We start from the raw sequence: 22438 nt of genomic DNA, 5'->3' as shown, positions 1-22438 counted from the left end.
GCTGCCAGCAGTTTCCAGCCCCCAAAAGCTGCCCTAGGGAAAATCAGCTCCTCACATGAGCCTCATCACAGGGGTGACCCCTGGGACAGGGCTGGAGATGGTCTTGCTCTATTCCTCTAAGTATTGGGGATCATGTGAGAGGGAGATGTCCTCCAAGGATGTCCACCAATGATGGCAACAAACTCACCCCACTAAGCATGCAGCTGCTTGGAGGCAGCAAACCATCCCAAACACCTCAGACAAGCCCTATCATGGTTGCCCAAAGAGCTCCCAGCTCACAGAGGGTCCCCATTAGAGCTCAGCCCTGTTAGAGACCCATTACTGGCAGTGCAGGAGGATTTCTACCTGACTGGCACAGAAAGGAACCCAAATATAGGCTGTTCCTACCCCTCCCTGGCAGGATCTCAATGCACAGGAGGCAGAGGCTCCCATGGGATGCAGGCAGGGGAGGCAGGAGGTGATGCCTCAGACCCTGGATGCAGTGTCCCACTCACACCACAGCCCTGCTGAGCTCCATCCCTGCACACCCCGTGGGGGGCACAGAGCCCTCTCCACCCCGGGGCAGGAGGGTGGTGGTGCAGCCTGGCAGCACCCAGTTACACAGCAAAGCCAGCCCTGGGAGTGTCACAGGAACCTAGGATTAGGAATGGCAGGGGCAGATGTGGGCCATGTTAAATGCCCCCAGTGCAGAGGGGAGCCCAACAACCTCCACTGCAGGCCCTGCTGCCAGAGCATGTGAAAAATCCCAATATCAAAGCACTTTGAGGGAATTGGATCTGGCCACAGCACTCAGCATGGTGGCTTTTGGGGGCAAATGTGTCACGCTGGGAGTTGCTGGGTCCTCTCACCTCCACCCTGAACTCGCTGCCTTCCATGAGTCAGAGCCTGTCTTGAGGATGAGGTTGTTTCCTGTCTTTTTCCCAAACAAGGTCCCCAACCACACTGAAAAACCTCGAGTCCACCAAGCCCTCTCTTGTGGACAGCAGAGATCTGGCAGATTGCATGGGGTTGGCGTTCTTCCTCCCTTCCAGCTGTTAAATCGCATTATAGACAGTTAAAAATACATCACATACTTTCCTAATGTGACTTTTCCATGGTAGAGCAGCACTGAGATGCTGGAGTTGAAGGAGAGCTGCTCACTTGTGCCCATGGATGGCCAAGAGAGTGGCTCTGCCAGCATAGCCCCAAATTTGGGTCCCACAGAAGGGAATTACATGGCCCTGTGGCAGCTTTGGCCTTGGCAGGACCGACCCAATGGTCTCACTGCCTCTTGCCTCAGTTTCCCCACTTGTAAAAGCATTTATGGTCCATCCTCTGCCATGAGATCTCACACGAATTAAACTTGACATTGTTTGTTGGGCTCTACAGAAAAAGGGCCTTTTGCACAGGGATCAGAGGTTAATAGAAGTCCAGGGTTGAGCTGGAAATGATCTGTTAATACATTAGAGCGGAAAAGCTTAATTCCTGAGTGTGACTGGAACTGGCACATGGAAATACCAGTGGGATGTGGCCCGGCCGGAGCCCACAGTGGGCACAGGGCAGTGCTGGGGCAGCTGAGCTCAGCCTGAGGCAGCAGCATTGCTGTGAGCCATGTGTGAGCTGGGATCAGTCTCCCCTTCCAGCAGCACAGCAAGCTCTGCTGTCTGAGGTGGGTGGAAAAAAGGCCCTTTGGTTTTCCAGAGCACTGGAAGGAGCAATCTGTGTCCCCAAAGATGGGTTCCCTTTCAGCTGGAGACACCCATGGTGTCTCCAAGACAAGGCAAAGGGAGAGCAAAGGTGATTCCTTTTCATCCAGGTGATGGCAAGATGGGTCCATCAGCCCCCTTCACCCTGCCTGGGTTGCATCCAACCAGACCACCCTGACAGAACCTTCTCAGCCTTTCACAGGACTGATGCAGTGGCCTCAGGTACCCCAAAACACCCCAAAAGAGCCAGGGCACGCTGGACCCCAGCAAGGAGCTGGGATGGGGAGGAGGGCCTGTGAGAGAGAGAGGAAGGAGTTAAACCCCCAGCACTGCCAGCCCCCCTTCCTGCTTCTCTGCTAACTTTGGGAGGAAGGGAATAGCATAAAGGTAAGAGTGGAGGAAGGAGAGAGGAGACAGATGAGAGAAGGAGTGAGGGAGAGGGGGAGCGGGAGAGAGGAACAGACGGCAGAGAGGGAGAGCGTGGGGGGGAAGATGCTGACGCTTCTCCTCCATCTCTGCGAGAGGCAGATAGAGGGGAGCAAGGGGGGGGAAAAAAAGAAGGCAAAGACCAAGGGAACATGGGAGAGGGAGAAGGAAGGAGCCGGAGCGAGGGAGCATGTGTGAAAGTCGCAGTGAGAGAAGGGGCCTCTTTGATTCCCCGTGCCTCATACCAGACAGTGTCTAGACTGCAGCAATTATTGTCAGCTCAGAACACCCAGGCATTGCCATTTCAGCTGAAAGGAGGCTTAACAAAGAGCGAGGGAGAAAAAAAATACCCTGCCGGCGGTGAGCTGGGCTCCCTCCAGCACAAGGGGCTCTTCGGAGGGCCCTCCATCGCCTGCGCCCCCCGCGAGCCCCAGCCCCAGGTGCCCTCCCCCGGGGGGAGTTGCTGTGGAGGCGGCCCCAGACTGTGAGTGACTCCCAACCCAGCCCTGGGTCTTTGGCTGGTTTTGGGATGGAGCTGCTGTTCAGCTCTCCCTTCAAGCTCAGGTTATGGGGCTCAGGGAATGGGGGACAGGGCTGGGGTGAAAGGCCCCCCTGGGGAGGTCAGGGGCAGCTCCCCAATAGGCAGCATTTGGGTGTGAGTGCCCATGGAGCTGCTCCCCAGGCCAGCAGTAGACGGACACCTTGGCCTCATGACAGAGCCTGGGGAATTCACAGACCTCCTCTGAGCAGTGGGGATGTGAATCACAGAGCTGGGCATCTTCCCCCTGCTTGGACACCCCACTGCACGCTGTTCCAGCAGCTCCTCAGCTCCATTGGGTTTTAGGATATGATGGAAGGTCACTCGTGCAAAATCACGGGAATAAAAATCGTCCCTCTCCTCTGCTCCATCCTGCCCACCACCACCACTGGAGGAGTTACCCTTTCCCCTCTCAAGCCATTTGACCTCTGAGGGGCTTTTGTGCCTTTGGAGGTCTAGGATGTGGCTGAGACTCCCAGGCGGGAATTAACACCCAGAACTGGCTGTGAGTCAGGAATTCCTGCCTCTTGCTGGAAACACCCACCCCGTGCCCACCCCAGCCCTTTGGTGAGAGCCAGCTCTGAATACCTCAGAGGAGAAGAGGTGAGGAGGAGAGTTTTTGTGCCCTGTCTCCACCACATCCGTGGTTTTGGGGGTGGTGATGATCCCACCCAGCTGTCCGTGGGGCTGCCCTGTAGATGATCCCCTTTGGGAGCATCCCCAGCTCCAGGGCTGTGCCACCCATTTTCAAAATTTGGGTGCAAACAGTAGCATGGCCTAGCGACCTTCTCCACTGCTGGATGGCACTGAGGGCCATCCCTGTGGATGCTTACAGTCTGTCTGCTGGGAAAGGCGGCCTATCCCTCCAGATGCCGGAGCACAGCTCTGGTTTAATTAGCACTTTTAATGCTTGGAAAGGAGGCGCGAGGGAATACCCAGCAGGTTGGACATGTTTTCCTCACTAGCGATCCGGCTTGGCAACAGGGAAGCTCCCCAGCTTCTGCTTGCTCGGCTGGGATGGGGTGACACTGCCCTGGGGTCTAAAGCATGGTAAATACCCTTGGTGAGCCCCACTTGGGCCCCTCAGAGCAGGGACACCTCTGTCAAAAGGCATTTTTGTAGAAAACCCAAGCAGTCTGCACGCTCTGCCAGTGTGGGCTGCACTTTGAGCGGTGCCTGACCCAATACTGCTACCCAACAGCTCAGCTGTTTGTCCTTGTCCCCTCTCTGCCTTTCAGGAACAACATCCATTTTCTGGCCAGGCCTGGTCATGTCTGCTGAATCAAGGACTTCCTCTCCCCTGGGTACACGGCACTGATGTTACTGTGTGGATAAAATCAGTCTCGCTCAGGATCTGGCTGCTGTGGCAGAGCAGAGGAGACAACAGCACAAGTCCCACAAAGGACCAGGAAGGCAAAACCTGCCTGGGGTGAGACTCATTCCCTTGTTACCTTGTCTGGCCATGGTGTGTCTGTGCAGATGATGCCATTTTCCAGTGCAGGGTTCCCCGTGTGAGAATCAGAGGAGGAAAGGGCTGGCAACGCTTCTCCCGTGGAGGACACTGAGCTTCCAACAAGTGTGGGTGCTGAAGTGAAAGAAATACTTGATATGAGCAGTGGCAGGTCTTCCCCTTGTGAGTTTGGCCAGAAAGTGTTTGACCTTCACAGGGGACTTTTGGCCAGCCTGCCCTGACCCAGGGCTGGACCACAAGGAGCCCAGACCTGTGACATGGTCTGTGGTCTTAGGGAAGTGTTTCCCCGAAGACCTGTCAACTGCAGGGCTTCTAAACTATCACCCCAGGGCTTTGTACCAGACTAGACACAGCCATACAATGCACCAGAATTGCCACCAGAACTGCCACCAGAACTGCCACCAGGACTGCCACCAAGGCCTCTCTGAAGGTCTCTGATGTTGAACTCCCATTGAAGTGCAGTGAGGCAGTGCAAGAAAAAAGACCTTGCCTTCTTCAGCATGATACCTCCAATGTCCCTCCTTCAGGCACCCTGACCTCTGTTCCTGAGCAATCTGGGGAGCCCCAGCTCCCCACAGTGGCCCTGCAAGACCCAGCCCAGCAGAGACATGTGAAGTCCCACCAGCAGCTCCTGAAGCTGCCGACGTGTGCCCATAGCCATACCTCCGCCTTGGTGCCCGCCCTGCATCCCCTCAGCCCTCTGAAACGGCCACAGCCCCAAGCAGCAGGGAGAGGAGGGACCCGGGAAGCCACAACCGCTGGTGTACGTGCTGTGTGTGTGAGAGGGTGGGTGGGAAACCGGCCGCATCCTGCTCCCAGCACCAGCCCGGGGGGCACCGCCATGCGCCGGGAGAGGCCGGAGGTGGCGATGGAAGTGAGGGCACAGGGCACCCCGGGTTCTCTGGCCACAGCAGAGGCGCTGCCAGCCGGACCTGGCACCGCTCTGCATCCTGTCCTGTCCCGTCCTGTCCTCACCACGGCGCCAGGGCGGTGCAGGGAGGACTTGGGCAACCCTGGCACCCCTGTGCCACACCAGGACCCTCGCTCGCCTTCCCGCTCTCCTCTCCCCTCTGCAAAGCAGTCTGCAAATGCCAACTGCCTGTTTTTCCAGTTCCTCCAGATTTACCCCCTCCTTCTCCTCCTCCCCAACTCTCCCCCCCCTTCCTTCCTTTCTTCTTCCTGGGTTAAAAATAATCAAGTTTCTGGGAAGCAGCAGCCCTGCTGCGCCTGCCTCCCTGCACTCGCGCCCCGGAGAATAGCTCGGCTCGGCTCGCTCCGGCCCCTCCTCGCTGCTCTCTCCTTCCTCCTCCCCACCCCCTACAGGGATCTGACTAATATGCTTGGGCTCTGCTTGCCAGCTCAGCTGGAAAGGAATTTAACCATTGCCTGGCCTGGAGGGAAGGAGCAGAGAGCCTGGACCTCCCCCCATCACCCGGGACCCCCGGGCTGCGTCCCTGCCCGGCTCCCTTGGGCGCTTCCCAGAGGGTGATGGAGGAGGAGGGATGCACCGTGCCAGCACCCCACGGCGAGTGGTGGTCCCAGCCCCGAGCCCCACGCAGGTGCAATAACCCTCGTGGGCTCCCTCAGTGCTTTCCTGTAGGTGAAATGCAGCACCCCAGTGCCGTGGTCCCCGTGGTTTGGCTCGTGGGAGCTCCTCATCCAGCCACGGGTGCTCTCTGGGCACCCCCATCCCTGCCTGCAACTTGCCACAGGCCTCAGCTCCGGGTGAGGGTGGGAGCTGGGGTCCCACTCCATGCTGCCTGGGGGTCACAGTGGGATCAGCAGCTCCAGCCCCACAGCCCTGAGGTCTGCAGGGATTCGGGGATCCATGGCTCGGCCCTGCTGCAGTGCAGCTCTGGCAGGAGCCGGGACACAGCCTCTCCTACAGCACAGGGGGATACAAGTGGGAGCAAAGACAGTGTCACACCTGGGTAAAAACCACACGGGGGGGAAAAGCTCCTCTGAGGCTAAACCCAAGTGCTAAAAAGCCAGAGTTTGTGCAGACCCCCTCCACTCTCCCCCCCCTTGCCAGCCAGGCTCTGAGCACAAGCAGATTTCGCAGCACAGAAGGAGTGGGAGCCACGGCTCTGCTTTACAGCAGGACAAGCAAAGCACAAAGCCTTGACCAAGGTTATCCCAGGCAGACTGTGGCAGAGCTAAGAGCTGACCCCCCCCTTCCTCCCCAAGGCTCCAGCTCGCTGGTGTATTGCAGCATCTCCCTGCTCCGCCAAAAACTCCCCTTGAAATCTCCTGGCCAATGCAGAAGGACTTCAAGGCCAGAAATCCTAAGCTCAGCACCCCAGCGCTGAGCTGAGCCAAGAGGCACCGGCTCTGCCGGCGCTCACCCCCCGCGCTGGCTGGCTCAGCCCGGCGGCTCCGGGTGCCAGGGCACACACCGTCCCGCAGGAGGACACTGCCCTTCCCGGAGCCCGCTGCCGGGAGAGCTGCAGGCATGGCCCCTCCGGAGGTGGGGCTGGGAGCAGGAAAGAGCACTGGGCACAAGGCAGGGACCCGGCAAGCACAGGAAAGCTGCTGCCAGAGGATCACCCTTTAGCTGCTGGGACGCTCTGCAGAGCAAGGTCCAGTTACAACAGGGGAGCAGGGGGTGCGCGGGCAAAAGGGGTCTGAAACAGGAAGATGTCTTCTCTCCAAATCCTCCCTTAAATGGCAGTTCTGCTGTAAAATAGGGTAGGATGGAGCTCAGTGTTTGTTTTCTCTGCACGACCCGGGAGCGGCTCAGCCTGGGACTGCAGAGCCGGGCTGGGCTCCTCACTGACAGCCCTGCAGGAGCACGATCTGCAGCCCCGGCTCGGCTCTCCCAAACGCCCCTGCAGAGCTGTAGCTCTGTGCAGGGCTCAGGGTATGAGAGAGGAGGGGAATAAGCATCCAGCTCACTCCCACCTCAGCTTTCTGCCCTGGCTGCCAGGGTTTGAGGCAGCAGGATGGGTGCATGGGGGACCTGCCCCGTGCACACTGCACACTGGGAGATGCTCAGCCAGAGCCCCTGTGGCCCCACAGCTGACAGTCAGGGCAGGAAGCAAGTGATGGCAGGACACAGGCAGGAGCCGGAGCAGGGCCAGGCTCTGACCATCCCTAGGTGAGCAAGGACACTGCTGTTTACTCTCCTATCCCAAATTCTTTGGTGCCTTGGGGACTCCCCCCAGCCCTGCCTGCCCCAAGGGCCCTGCAGCAACCTCAGCAGCCAGGAAACGCTGGCAGGAGTGAGAGGGATTGAGAAACTGCAGGCAGCAGGATGAGACACGAGCCAGCACAAGCAGGATGTGACTCGGGGGTGACTGGGACTGCCGGAGGGGTGTCACCAGGAAGCGGTACCGGGGGCCCATCCTGTGCCCTCCCTCTCACGTTCCTCAGGGCCGAGCCCCAGCCCAGCCTCTGCTTCCCGCACAAGTCACCAGGTCCCTCTCGTGTTTTACCACCTAAATCCTCTGTTAGCAGCACGGTGATATCTTCTCCCTCCCTCCACCACAGGCTTTTGCACTGCCACCCTGCCTGGGGCTGTCGCCCAGGGCTGTCTGTTCCACCCGGGGCTGTCCCTGTCACCGCAGAGCCCCAGCCCTGTCACCCCATCTGCACAGCACACCTGATATTTCCCAAGGTTTGCTCAGCACAGACTGGAAGGCAGCAGTGGGAGATTTGGGGCGAAGGGGAGTTCAGACACTGACTAGACTTCCCCCTTGTCCTGCCTCAAACCAGCTGTTGTAGCGCTGCAGGAAAGGAGAAAGGAGAGGATGAAGGAGGAGAAGTAGAGAAGAAAAAAAAAAAAACCAACAAAAAACAAACCAAAAACCAAGCCTAAAAAACACAGGATAAATATTTTTTTTCCCCAGTTAACACCCAAAGCTTTGTTTTTCCACCAGCCTCCCAGGCTGATCCCAAGGTGGCCCCTTCCATGGGTGTTGTCTTCCCTGCAGCTCTCCTCTCCTAGTCCCTCACCTGCCTGTCCCCCCTGTGTGCCGTGATCCCTGATGGGTTCTCCAGATCATACTCACATTTCACAGCTCCAGCGTGGATAAGGAAAGCCAACTCGGCTGCCATTCCTGCAAAATGACCTGCACCAACCCCAGGTACAAACTGTGGCACCCAACCTAATCAAACATGAGAAGGGACAAGCAAAAAGCCTCCCCTCACACCACAAAATACATTAAAACCATTAAAATCCAAGGACTCCAAAGGGCAAGACTAGACACAGACTCACTGGATTTGTGGCAGTTCACCCCAAATCCACCCCAGTCTCACCCTGGTATGAGTGTGGAGGAGTTGGCATTGCACTGGTGCCTTGAGCAAGGGGACCCATTTTACTCCCTCCAGCAAGGATCAGGGTCCAGCTGAGTTCCTGGGGATTCCTGGGGCCAGCCTGTGCTGCTGCAGGATGTGGGAATGCAGAAAGGGAATGCCCCCAGGAAAGGGGCATTGCAGGGCAATGGCTCACACAAGTGTCACAACAAGCCAGTACTCAGCAAAGGGATTCAGCTGGGATAGCGCCCTTCCAGCCAAGGAGCCAGCTCAATTCCCAACCTCTACCTGCACTTGGACTCACCAGCCATCTTTCCACACAGGGAATTATTTGCCTCAGATGAGGAAAAAACAGAGCAACAGGAGATAGATCCAGCTGTCAAACCCAGCTGGATCAGCTGCTTCCTTGCCGTGGGGCAGGACAAGAGGGAGATATCAGCCTGCCATGGATCAGAGCCCAGGACACCCAACCCCTGGTAGATAAGGGCATCCCACATCCCGACAGAAAGATAGCATGGAAAAGTCCTTGTTGCACAAAGAGCTCCAACCCTGGTCCAATGGGCAACAAAATCTCAAGGGCTCCAAGATGCTGCAGCTCTCCTTTTCCATCTCTCCCCCAGGCAGGGCTGCAAAGCACAAGGACATGTTCCCAGGGGAGAGAAAATTCCAAAGCCTAGGATGGAGAAATGGGAGTGCAGGAGTGCAGTTTAGCCTGAAGGCCATGACATCCTCCTGGGACATCCCTCTGGACTCAAGAGGATGCAGGAGCAAACAACCACATCACATCAACCCCCTGAAACACACAGTCACTCTCTGGGTAACACAGTGTCTCCAAGGTGGGGCAAAACCTTTATCTTCCATCCTTGATCCAGGAGTGCTCCCGTTGCCTTTCCATGACCAGCTCCAACCCTGGCAGAGAGGCACCAGCTGTGAGGCTGTGAGGGGACTTGCACTGTGCTCTACTCACACCTTCATCTTTCTAGGAGCTGAGGGGGGTTTTCTTTGCTTGGTTTTGGACAAATAGTAAATTCATCAAAAATTGGAAGATTCGAAAAGGCTGAATCATCCTGAAACTCAGGGTGAAGCTGAAAAATTGTTTGGAGTAAAAAAAAAAAGAAATACCTGTGTTGGGCAGGGGAAATGCCTTTGAAGATGAAAAAACACCTTCTCCCATCAGTCACATGATGAACTCTTCTATTTGGGCATTTTCTAAAAGAATTTTTTGATTTTTTAATTTAAAAAATAATCTGGTTTTTTTTTTCATTTTAGAAGATGAAATGTAAAAGAAGAGATCTAAGTAAATTAGGCAAGCTCCAAACAAAACAAAACAAAACAAAAACATTTCAGGCCAAACCAAACATTTTAACTTCATCTGAAACAATTATTTGCACTGGCATGGGGTATTCTGTGGGTTCTTTTCCGTTTTACCAGAAATTGCCTCCTAAATCCTTGTTCTGGGCTGACATGGTCCAATTCCCACATCCAAGACTTTCCATTCGAGCACCAACCAACACTTTCCATTCATTTTTCCAGCAACATGGCTCTCTGTCACTGGACCAGGCCCTCTGGAGTAACTACCTTCTCCAAGAAAGACAAACACTTTGGTTCTCCTTCCTCACAGACCTCTAGGTCTGCCTTGTCCATCCTTCACAGCACCCTTGCCCAACCCTGAATCCCTCTAAACCTCCTTAATAATAACAACCCAAGAGCCACCTCTGCTCTTACACTGGAGGAACCTCCTCTGGGGAGGAGAACAGAGTTTCTCAAGAGACATGATTTCCTACCCAACCCAATCCTACCCAGCCTTCTCCTTGCCACCACCCATGCTCCCAACCTCCAACCCTGCCACCCAGCCCAGGTGCCATCGTGTCCAACTCCAGGCTCACCACACAGCCATGGCCAAGAAGAGGGATTTACTGCCCAAAAAATCAAGTCTCCCGAAGGCTGCAGTGGGGCAGGCTGAGAGGAGGGTGTTAGACAAAGAGGTGTCAGGCTGCGTTTCCAGCCTCATGCCTGGCTGCAGAGGCAAGTGGCAGTAGGGCTGTGCCCTCCAACCCCAGGCAAAGAGGTGAAACCCCAGGAAAGTGGCAAACAAGTCGAGGCGTAAATACGGCACGAATCCACGGCACTTCAGCGTGGCTCGTTATCTCTGCTTAGACTGGAGTCGGTGGAGCCGGGTTTGAGAAGAGCAGAAATATCAGCAATTAAAGATATGTTGTGTCAAAAAACCTCTAAACTGATTAAAGTTGAAGGCTCCGTTTTCTTCTTTTCATCAGAGAACGGAATCAAAACCTGCCTGGAAAGACGCGCTCCCCCCGTTCCCAGCGCTCCGAAGGCAGCGCCTGCATCCGTCCTGCTGTGTCCCTGCATTTTAATTACCACCTTATTAATATTCATGAGGCTAGGCACTCAAGGGGGATTGCAGTCTGTCATTCTCTCTCTCTTTCTCTCTCTTCCTCCCCCCCACCTCTCTCGGCTGAATCGGTGGGGTTTCTTTTTTTCTTTTTTTTTTTTTTCCCTTTCCCCTTCCCAACAGTTGGCGTGCTGCGGATCCGCGCGCGGGTGCGCGCAGCAGCCCCGAAGGCTCTGGGCGTGCAAGGGGCTGTGGTTTGGGGAGGACGCCCGTGCTCGGTGCTGGTGGTGGGTGGCAGGGCTCGGGATGCGGGTGGGTGGGTGGGCGTGGGATTGCTGCTGTCGCTCCAGGCAGCCCCCGGTACCGGGAGACAAAACTGCCGCGCACTCGCGGTGTGATGCCGGCACACGAGCAGAGCAGAGCAGAGCAAAGAGGCCTGCTGGGGAGTGGGAGAGCTGGTGGACGTGTGAGCAGGGGTGTGCAAGGAGCACGGGGGGAGTGTGTCTGCGTGTGCTCACACTCGCAGATGTAACTCCTGGAAACAGCATCGTGTCTCAGTGCTGGGGTGATGGTGTAGGACCTGCAGGAGAAGAACAGGGCTGTGCAGAATGGCACAGGGGGAATGCAGCTGCCCTCAGCCCCCACACCACCACCTCTCTTTGGAGACTGAGGACCCTGCATGCCAGCTCACCCTGCACCCAGCTCACCCTGCACCCAGCTCACCCAGCTCTCCATGCTCACTGCTGAAGTGGCCACCACAGCATGGCCAAGGGGCCACTGTGTCCTTGCTGGAGCCACAGCCTTGGCCATCAGGGTGAAGTGGGACCAAATGGCTCTTGCACACACCCAGAAAGGGGTTGCCCCCCCCAGCTGTGCCCCTGTTTGCTGGTGCAGGTTGCTGGATGGGCAAATTGGATCCCATTTGTTTTCTCAGGTCCGAGGCACTGGCGTGGCCTGGGAGGAGAGAGGGCAGAAAGCCTGGCTTGAGAGCACACAGAGGGAATGGAGCTGGAGGTAAATCGATTTCTCATTCCTAAATTGAGCAATGTGGGGTTTGCCCTCTCCTTGCTGTCATGCAGCGTTTAACCATTTCTATATCCATTACTGAAAACAGTGGCCATGTGGGCAGCAGGAAAGTGGCCTGGCTTTGCAAACCCTCTTCCTCCCTGTCCCCTTCCAGGTCTCTGTCACAGTCCCTCCCCAAGAGATGACGCAGAACCAGGTCACAGGTGGTGGGCAAGTGCCCCCATCACCCCACTCTGTTCAAAGCCACTGACAAAGGGACATAGGGGGCTGTCCCATCCCAACTGCCACCAATTGCAGCCTGGAGCCCACCTCTGTTTTCCAGGCAGCTACAGCCAGATCACAGTCCCACCTTCCCCCAGAATCTTCCTCTTGGCTAATGACACCCAAAGCACCATCAAGAACCTTAAGCCCCTTTTGGGATGGATCTTGTATCCCAGAGTGCTGCCTCCCCGTCACCAACCACCTGCAAGCAACCTGTCGAGAGACACTCCAACTCGGCGGCTCCCCAACGCCCCACTTGCTCAGCTCCACAAATATTTGAATTAAGGTCCCCTGGGGAGCCACAGTCACAGAGTAACTGATTTCTCCTCCTTCATTATATCTCTGTGTAATTTACCGAGGGACGGCGGCGTGTGCCTCCGTTCGAGCGAATTCCCAGCAGGACTCCCGAGAGCTCACAAATCAGGCAAAGGCAAGGCATTAGAATATGAAAGGTGAGGTTGGTCTCCCCACCAAGACTCATCTCACTCTTCCCCAGCTCCGCCAGCCCCGAATTGTATTTTATTTCCACCTGCTGCCTCTTGTGCGAGCAGGGAGGTGGCAGGTGGGGATGGGCCACAGGGCCATGTCATCAGCTCTGTCCCCAGCTCCTGACCCTTTCTGGGCAAAAAGAAAAGAAAAACGGCCTCCTCCCTCATGGCAACATCTCTAAAGATGCCAAGGAAGTTGATGCAACAAAGATTTCCAAGTGAAACTGTGTCACCTGGCCTTAAAATCTGATTTCTTTTTACCCGGATAAGTAGCCTATGCCTCAGTTTCCACATCTATGGAAAAAAATAATCACTCCCTCCATCTACTAGTTTAAGATCCCCCAACACTTAAATGTTGGAGATCTATAAAAGACAACCAGCATTATGGATCCGTCTGTGTTGCATCTCCAGCAAGGAGGAGCTGGAGGACAAGTTTGTCAGCGTAGCTCTAAAGTTACCAGAAGGAGCTCAAAGAGTCACTGAGGAGAAAGAGAAGAAAATGGAAAAACCTGAGGAATTTGGACCAAGGGTGCACAGCTGAGCTGCTTTGCATTGTTTTCTTGTGAAACACGAGGTGTGAGAGATTGGTGTTCATTGGACCCACCTCAGTCCAAAGCCAACACAACCAAACCCATGAGGTGACAGAGGAGGAGCAGGTCACCCCAAGAGCAGAAGGCCATCGTTTATGGTGGCTGATGGAGGATGGCTGGACCTTTCACAGGTCTTTGCAGTATCTATGGGCTGGGTAGGAGTTGTTTCTCCCCAGATCTCCTGGCCCTTGCCAGGGATGTGACACTGGAGTGAAGTGCCGGTCGGGCTCGGACGCAGCGAGCTCTCTGTTCCAGCTACGCTGCAAACAGCGGAGGGCAACATTTTGCTTCCTGGAAACCCAGAGAAAGAAGTATTTTTTTTCTGAAGAGCTGCAGCTCATAGACAACCTGCAATGGAGATTTCAAAAAACTGGGTGTTCCCCCTTCCACCTCCTCTGCGAAGACAAAGACTTGGCAGATGGTGGTGGTGCTTCACGGGGCTTGTGCTGGGCTTTTTTGGGGGGAGGTGAGTGCTCGAACCCTCGCTCTTGTGCTTCACTGTAGAGGTAAGAGCGCTGCGAAATCTGCCCATCCCAAAATCCGCCTATCCCTAGGCTATCTCAACTTCTCAGAGCTCTTCCCACAAGCTGAGTTAAAGACCTGGGGCTGTTCAGCCTATAACAAAGAGCTCCTTTCTCCCCAGCCTTCGCCAGTCGTTGGAGTTAAATAGGCTGCGCTGAAACCAAACAAAACAAAGCCCCTGCAAAGCGGCTCCAAATCCCCATCCCCTCACCAGCACTCTGGATTCCCCCCGAGCCCAAGCACGGCACTTCCCAGTGCGCCATGGCTCACTCCCTGCTCCAAAAGGTGGGCACGTCGGACTGATGCAGGGAGGCTGCTTTCAGTCCTGTGCTTCTTGCTGCTGGACATCCATGGGAGGCAACGAGGGGGATTCTGAGGGGAAAACACGCCATGGAGCTGCTCCAGCCTCTGCCTGCCATATCCCTGCTCTGGTGAATTTGCTCAAGACTGGCCACGCTGCTGTCAGTGCCACGAACCCCCCGGAGCAGCTCGGGAGCTGCCGCTCACAGGCACCACGTGGCTTTCTCAGGCGTGGGCACCCCGACGGGACCTTTCCAATCACGCTGCCCAACCCACCCCCTCTCAACCCCCACGGGGCAATTTCCCCCCCCCTCCCATTTTGGGGAGCCAGCTCCCTGTCACTGGGCACCGAGCCCTCCTTCCCCCATCCAATTCTCTGGAGCAGCTGCCTTCCCGGAGCAGGGATGTGATGGCAGACGGGGGGTCTCCATCACCGGGGGTGGGGGGTGTGGTGTGAATTTTTGGCAATGCCAGCCCCCGGAGGGGCTGCTGGCGCCTGCATCCCGGGCGTGCTGAGTGCGGGGGTCCGGGGCTCTCCGTGCAGGCAGCTCGTGATCAAAGCGCCGAGCACAGGCCGGGGCCGGGGGGAGCCGGGCGGCGAGAGATGAAACGGAGCAAAGTTCCCTGGGTTCGGACGCGGGAGTTGGAAAGGATTCGACGGCAGCTTGGAAAAGGAGGAGGAGAGGGCCGGGAGCAGCAGCGTTCAGCAGAAAGGAATGTCCTGATGGGACGGCAGCCTGAACGCCGGCCAGGACCCCCCCCCCCCGCCCCTCCTTCCCAAGGCTGTTTAAAAGCCCCGGACCTCTCCAAGCCCTTTAATTGGCGCTTTAAAAAACTTCCTTGTTCCTTGACGCGGCGAGGTTTGCGTTTCATGCCCAAAATTACTCAATTCCCCCTCTCCCCTCCATGCAAAAAAAAAAAAAAAAAAAAAAAGAAAAAAAATCATTCTCCTTTGAAAGGTTTGCTCGAAGCCAGCTCCGTCCCCTCCCCGCCAGCCCCGGTAGCCCCCAGCCCTCACCCCACCAGCCTCTTGTGTGTATTCTTGTTCTCCCCTAATAATCCACATCCCAGCTGCCTCCCTCTGCCTTCGCCCTCCTCCTCCCTGCCTCTCTCGCTCCCTCTTTCTCTCTCCTCCCCCCTTCCTCCCCCTTTCCATAACTCAAAAGCTTGTCAGGCTGGTTCCAGACTGCTGGCGCCAGGCTTCACTCCAGGAAAAAAATAAAGCAAAAGAGAAAGGCATGCAAGGCAAAACAGCCCCGCCACATGAACACACATCAAACCAGCCCTTTATCTCCCCGGAATGCTCTCCCCGCTGCAGAGCTCCCTACCCCGGCCCAACAGCCGCGCTCCCCATCCCCGTAACCCTAATGCAGCAGCGCCAGGCTGCGAGCGCACACGCCCTGCCAGAGACAGCAAAGGAGCAAATACAAGATCTATTATTTATCAGCGTTATCAATTATTTAGAGCCCCGGCGCGGGGAAGGGGTGGGGAGAGAGGAGGCCGTGGCAGAGGCGGATTTTACCCCGGTAGTTCAGACGAGGGGGTTCCGCCCGGACCCACCTCCCTGCTGGTGGTGGGGTGTCTCCAACGTCTCCAACACCATCCCTTTGCATCCCACCCCACCGACAGGGGGTTATTTCTTATCCCGGCCCTTCCTGCCTTCAACAAAGCAGGGCTTCCTCTCACAGTGAGCCCCAATATCCAGCTCCAGAAGCATTCCAGTTCCAGAGCCATCAGACCCGGTGCCCGACTGGAGGGCTGCACCACCCCCTAGGCAGAGTGGCCAGCCTGAGGGTGAGGGCTCCCATGTGGGGACCCTGCACTCTGAATCCTCACCCAAGGGACCAGTCAACTCCCAAAAATGCAAACTTTAGTATCAATATGCATTTTCTCAAGCACTTCCCACAGCACTCTCCTGGTTTGCCAGTGCATGCCTCCATGGCACCTCTCCCACAGCCTGGAGGATGCACCACGCTGCTCATCACCACCCCAGACCGCAGCTGTGGCCGGTGCAGGGCTCTGGAGCCCCAGGCCACTCTCACATCCAGCCAACCCCGATGGAGCTGTGCTGGTACAGGGCAGGAGGAGGAATGTGTCCATCCATGGCTCTCCTCTTCATGGACATTACAGGTCAGTCCTGACCCCAAAAGGTCAAATGCAACATTCCAAACTCAAGACCCAGCCCCTGGCTGCAGGAGAAAGATTACACTGGGCTACACAGCCCCTTCCAGCTCTGTTTTCTCTTGGATTTCGGAGCAAAACCCAGCCCACCATCTTTGTGACGGTGCTGGCAGAGGGTCCCAGTCACCAGGCAGGTGACACCCATGGCACTGTGCCCACGGGCATGGGTTCATCCACGGGGCACTGCCGCAAGCTCGCAGATGGCCACCACAGCCTCCCCGCGAGGTAGCCGCCTTTCAGCAGCAGATCTCACCAAAGTAGCTACAGTGGGAACGTGTGATGAGGTGGGTGTGCTAAGAAGATTTTTTTTGGCAGACTTCAGGATGACTTTATTGCTCACAAGTTCTCGAGTCATGGCTGAGTAACACACTCATCGCATGTCTGAAATGAAAAAAACTAAAAACCCCTTACCCCAGCACAAAATAAATAGCCTGGACAAAGCTTGTTTGCTTTGCTCCCCTTCCCTGCTCCAGGGGTTCCAAGACTCCCACGTGGGCTGCATCAGCCACTGCCTACGACACTGATATTTCCCCCTGAGTTTGGAAAGAGAGACGGGCAGTGACTCCCATCAGATGGGCACACAAGCACTAGTTCCATCCTGAGACCTCCCCAGAGGGTCCCTTCCCAGTGACAGGACATGTGCCCAAGGCAGAGCAGCAACACCCACTCCAACAGAATCTCTGGGAAATGACTTTAATTTGGGTGGCAGAATTAGTCCCACTGAGCCCAAGACTTTTGCAGTGGAAGGTGTGACCTCAGCCCGTTTTGGCCTCAAGGGTTTTCTTTTAAGACCCAGGAGTTCTGCCCCATGTCCCCACATCCCCAGTCAAGTTGTGTGAGGGCTCCTGGGCTGGGTCAGGTGAGACCCTCAGGTCACCACAGAGGACAAATTCCTGCAATGCGGATTCTGGATTGGAAGCTCCTGGGTGCCAAGAGGGTGCAGAGAGCTGTGTTGTCTAAGGATAGAAGCATCCCCACCTCTAGTGCCTTCAACTTGGAGAAACCAGTAGCTGTTCTTGAAAAGCAGCCAATGCTTTTCCAGCCTGTAAGGAAAACTACTGTCCTCTGCTCCAACTGAGTCAGTGGGGGCTGATCAAATCCCTGTGGCAACTCAGAGTGATCAAAAGGTATTAACTACCTGCCCAAGCCCACAGGTACAAAGAAAGTGCTCTCCTCTTTCCCAGGTAGGGAAATGAAGGTGAAGAGGGCCAAAGTGACTTCCCCAAGGCCACCTGGGAAAACCCCAGGACCTGAGGTTTCTGCAGTCCGGCTCCCAAGTCCTCACATCCACCCTGACCCATCCCTGGGTCAACCCCTGGGACAATCCCAGCCCTCCCACAGCCCCATGGACCCCTGAAGCCTTCTGAACATCCCTCCACTGGAGAGAAAAGAAGGTCAGGAGCATGAATCCCTCCAGATGTTGGATTTTGGGTGCCAACAGCTGCAAAACCTCCTCTCCAGCTCCAAAGGAAGAGTTCAACTAGGATGGAAAAATCTTTCCCTTGAGTAAAGAAAGAGTAGGAGCTGCTCTCTGCCATTTACTGTCCCAGTTCTCCCACACCAAAGGCTGAGGACAGATGAGAACTAGTTGGAAGAAGGGGGAAACAACAAAAAAATATTAATTTCATTCCATTGCAGTGGGTTCAAAAGGGATGTTTTTACAATTTTTTTTGCTACATTTTTCTATTATTAATTTTGAAATAAAGCATTCCAGAAAAAAACAGTCCTTATAGTTGCTGTGCCTCATCCTGAAAAAGCATGTTTTGGGGAGCAAAATGGGAGCTTAAGGAAGGGAGAAATTTCACCGAAGATTGAGGGGGGAAGAGCAGAAGGACAGGAGGAACCCTTCATTTAGAAATGTCACAGGCAGTTTTGCAAAGAAGGAAAAAAATCCCATTATGTTGAGTATTTTTCACGAAAACTTTGTGTGCATTTGTTTTTTAAAGGCTGGACTTTTTTTTTCCAGCTAAAAATAAAACTCCACATGTTAAAAAAAAAAAAAAAAAGCCATCCATCCCTGGGCAAAACCGAGAGTGCTTGAAGGGACAGCAGCTACCCTGGGACGGCTTGTGCTGCTTCTCGACAGCCAGCCCTGATTGTGGTGACACCGCCGGCTCCTGCTACGTGCCAGGGAAGGTTGGAAGGACGGGATCTACCCTGTGCCGCCTCTGAGCACACCCAGGGAGCTGGGTATCACCAAATCAGAGCTCTTTCCTGGTTGCCAGCTCCTGGCACACAGGGACACGGATGCCTGAGAGCATCCCTGGTTGCTGGTGGCTGCTCGGTGGTTCCCAACTGAGCTCCAAAGCTGCCCCAATGGGTGTGTTTGGTGCATTCCCTGATGGACACCTCCGGGAGCACTGGTCTGCCCCCAGCTAGCCCTGACCTGGCCCATTCCCCCAGCCCATCCTGGGGGAAAAGCGGGAAGCGGAACAGTGTTGGGGCAGAGCACACGAGTGTCACAGCCAGTCCCAGCTGTATCCTTTTCCCATTTCCCTTCCATGCGTGTGGCCGGGCTCCCCTCCCTGCTGAGGTCAGCTCCGGCTATTCTCTCCTCTGTTTCCCCTGCTCCTGCCATGCACTTCCCTTCTCCCTTTGAAATTTCACCTTCGCTGCGTCATTCCCCGTGGGCCGCTTTGGGCCTTGGGTTCTGGTGGACGTGCTGTTCCCTGAGCCGAGTCGGGGACCACTTGTGCTGGGGAGCACACGGAACAACCCGGCTCACACAGACCCACGTTCAGCTGAACAAGCACGAGCCCGAACGCTGAGTTTGCACCAAAAGCCTCGAGCAGCACGGGAGTCAGAGGGGAAAATGCCATGAAAAACAACGAGGAGCTGGGAGGAAACAAAGGCTGGGCAAAACAGGGAGTGCTTCCAGCAGATGGGGATGGCCAAATCCAGCAGTCTGCTCGCTGTGCTGGGCTTAACCAAAGCTGAGCAGGATCTGACCCTGGCCCGGGCTGGGCAGAGGAGCTGTCTCATATCATGGTCACCCACTGCCCCAACACCACTGAACCAAGGGAAACCCCAACATCTCTTGTAGGGGCAGATTTCTCCCGGGTGTTACAGATGGGACACCCGAGCACCCACTCAGCTGACACGGGGAGCAGCACTCTGCCACAGCATGAGCTAAACCCCCAGCGGGGTTTGGGAGTGAACAGCTTCCTCGTGCTCCCACAAAGCCCCAGGGAATTCAATGCCGAGGAGAGCAGCTGGGCTCCTCCCCAGGCGGAGCGAATGCCGCGCTCGCACGCGCCCCATTTTGGCCAACCGTCCTTTCCACCGAGGACCCACAATGTGGAACAAAAACTGTCCCTGCTGGCCCCCAGCACTGCCTGCCCGCGCTCCCCGCGTGGCACCGGGCCAAACCCGCTAACAAAGGAGGGCTGGAAGCAGAGCATGCATTAACTCCGTGGTGCATTTCCCTTGACAGACCCCAGCGAGGAGCGTTGCCCACCCCGCCGCGGCAGAGCCTGGCAGTGCTGGCAGCACCGGCACTTGCCCATCAGGGCAGCTGCAGTGACGGGGTCACTTCAAGCTGCCTGCACCCGTGACGTCCCCAGGACACCACTCCAGCTATTTTCCACCGACAGCCGACGTCTGCTGGTGACCTCCTGGACAAGGGCTACAGCCGAGTCGTGCCAGCGAGATGAGACACAGCACAGAGGGGCTGCTCCCTGCAGTTTGAGGGAGGAGGTGGGAGGAATCTCATGACATGAGAGCCTGGAAGAAGGGCCTGACCCCAGGTTATAGATTTTTGCCTCCCTCAGTGACAGTCGCTGACAAATGCTCACAAGTACATTTCTTTGGAGGAGCACACGGTTATTGAGATGAGAGAGCTGAGGGAAGGGCTGCACACCTTCCCCCCTGGGCTCCCCTGCCCAGCTGCTCCTGCCAGCAGAAGTTCAGCCAGCCCAGGTCACATCTCACCCTGCTCTAGGGGTCCTCTATCTATATCCAGGGATCACAACCAGTCACATCCTGCTCTGCAGGTGCTTCCCAATGAAGAGCGGTGCTGTGCGGGTATGGGTGAAACCTCGAGAGTTTGCTTTGCCAAATGTCTTTAAAGCTTCCACATCCCCTTGGATTGCATCATCTCTGCCATTACAATGTACCCAAGCTCTCCCCTCCTACGTCCTTTCCAAGCAGTAAGCTCTTACACAGTCATGGATGTGCTCCCAAACCATCACAGACAGTGCTCCTCTCTTGATGTCTGCACTGGATATCATCCATAGGGGGAAGAACCCTCAATGCCCTTTCCACTCTTCTTTCAATTCATGGATGTTCAGGACAGGCTTGATGCCTTCAAACACCAGCACAGCCATCTCTAGCCTGGACCTTGGGGGTCCTTCTGGAGCTAGGAGGGAACTGAGAGACAAAAGATGTAGACAAAAATAGTCCACAATGTGGGCCTGGCAGCCCCATAACCCAAACCAAGCTCTGGATGGTGATCATCTCCTGGCCCATTGCAAGGGGCAGCAAGGAACAAGCACCATCTTGTGTTTTCAAGCTCAAAAAGAGTGTGTTTGAGTGAGTCACAGGGATTTTTGGTCCTCTCCTGGAGACTTCATTTTCATTCATTTTTCCTTTCTTTTGTTATTCTCAATAACCTGAAGTATAAATCTGCAGAGTTTATACACCACCTCCAAAGGAAAAAAGGAAAATAGCATGGCCAACCCCAAAAACTGAGAGCTCCTAAAGATTTCCAGGCACTGGAAAAATCAGGGAAGAGCCTTTAAAATAATGAGATTTGCAAGGAAAAAAAAAAAAAAAAAAGAAAAGAAAAAAGAAAGAGGACCAGTTGCCTTCCTTTTATTTCCCTGTTGGTTTTTGAGCCTGTAGGCCACTCTGACGTCACTCTGCTAGGCTTGTCTCTGCAACCATGAGGTAACAGGTCCTTAAACCAACAAACCCTCCCTTGCCAGCACTCCACAATCACACAGCTCCAAAAAAATGGAGGAAAAGAGGAAATTATGGGAACTGAGGGAAATCTCAAGACGCTCGGAGGACCTCTCATAGGACTGAGAGGAGCATCAATGGGCAGTGCAGAGCAAGAGGTGCCCTCAAAAGCCCTTCTCCACCCTTGGGGTGAGGGAGGGCTGGGGACATGGGGTTTGGAGCAGGGCAGTGAACATCATCGAGCCCCAGCGTGGCCGTGAAGTGTGGCTGGCTCGCTCTTGGCAATAAGGACAGTCCCAGGAAAGTGAAAAGACTTCCAGCACATCTCAGCAATTTCTCTCCACTCCCAAAGGAAGCGTGTTTATTGGAAGCCATTTTCTGCATAAATAGCCCTTTCCTGCTGCTTCCCACAAACTCAGACTAAAATAATTTCCTAGGCTTGAGAACGCCAGCCCACAGCTTTCTACATGGATGCACAGAACTCAACCTTGAGCAAGAGACCAAAGACATCCCCAAAATCCTACCCAGAGCCCAAAGCAGAGGTTTTACGTGCCCTCCCCGACAGCACTTGTACCAAATTCCAGCTGATCTACCACATCACTCTTCTCCAGGGCTTCCCTTTGGGGGAGTCTCAAAACCCTCTGCAACCTCAGGTCCCTTCACTCTCCACACGCACCCCAGAAGGAGGCAAGACCCCAAATCCCTGTTCAACACCCAAGGAGCAAGGCTGGGGCTTGGCTGGGACAGGCTGAGCTGGCACTGCACGGTCTTGGCAACAAGACCACTTGCAGATCATGACCATGGAGATGAAAACCACCACACATGTGGCCCGATCATTCCCAGAAGAGCCCTTGCCCTGTACTTCAAGGCCAAGCAGCCCATGGATGCTGCATGCCAGGTTGCTGTCCTCAAGCTTAGGGCAGGGAGGAACGAAGGAAGATTTGGAAAAGTCTCCCTCTGAAGCTGCTGTGGGGTGTGGGGTTGAAGGCAGAGGGACTGCAGCGCTCTGGAACTGGAAATGGGCAGGACACAGTTAACAGTTGGTTCCTCATGAAGGATCAGGAGGAACTTGGCTTCATATTTCATGTGTGGGATGTTGCAAGAGGACAAGGAGCCCTGAACCCCAGCGGTGTGAGTTCCCTGGGAGGAAACCACGACGTGCCGCGCTCCGTGGCCACTCAGCCAGGGGCAGGAGCCTCTCTCCCGACAAAGGACGGTGCCACCACGCCAAAAGACACCAGAGAAACACCAAGGCTGTGCCGGCTCCATAGTGGCATCGAGGTGCCCACACCCAATTGCGCCGCAGCCGAGCGGTCGGGGCTGCCCGTGGAGGGGCCCCGCGCGTGGAACCGGGGGCTCTGCACCGCCCGGCTCCCCGGTCCTGGGCACACATACAAAGGCTGGGCTCCCCCAGCCCGGCTGATGCTCGACCTCTCCGTTGTCC

General features: G+C 55.6%; 1 long non-coding RNA gene across 1 annotated transcript in view; it reads right to left on the bottom strand.

Annotated features, from left to right (window-relative positions):
* Positions 1 to 3535: 3535 nt before the first annotated feature.
* Positions 3536 to 22438, bottom strand: part of LOC120324596 — a 73016-nt gene continuing 54113 nt past the window's right edge. The window contains exons 2-3 of the long non-coding RNA XR_005566034.1: positions 4101 to 4234; positions 3536 to 3972 (exon numbers count right to left, since the gene is read on the bottom strand). This is a non-coding gene — a long non-coding RNA (uncharacterized LOC120324596). The remainder of the gene's footprint in view (positions 3973 to 4100; positions 4235 to 22438) is intronic.

This window comes from Pipra filicauda, unplaced genomic scaffold, assembly GCF_003945595.2.
Source record: "Pipra filicauda isolate LSUMZ 115617 unplaced genomic scaffold, ASM394559v2 scaffold121_size3267253_pilon, whole genome shotgun sequence".
Classification (NCBI taxonomy): Eukaryota; Metazoa; Chordata; class Aves; order Passeriformes; family Pipridae; genus Pipra; species Pipra filicauda.
The sequence above is the reverse complement of the archived record's forward strand: the minus strand, read 5'-3'. Positions and strand labels throughout refer to the sequence as shown.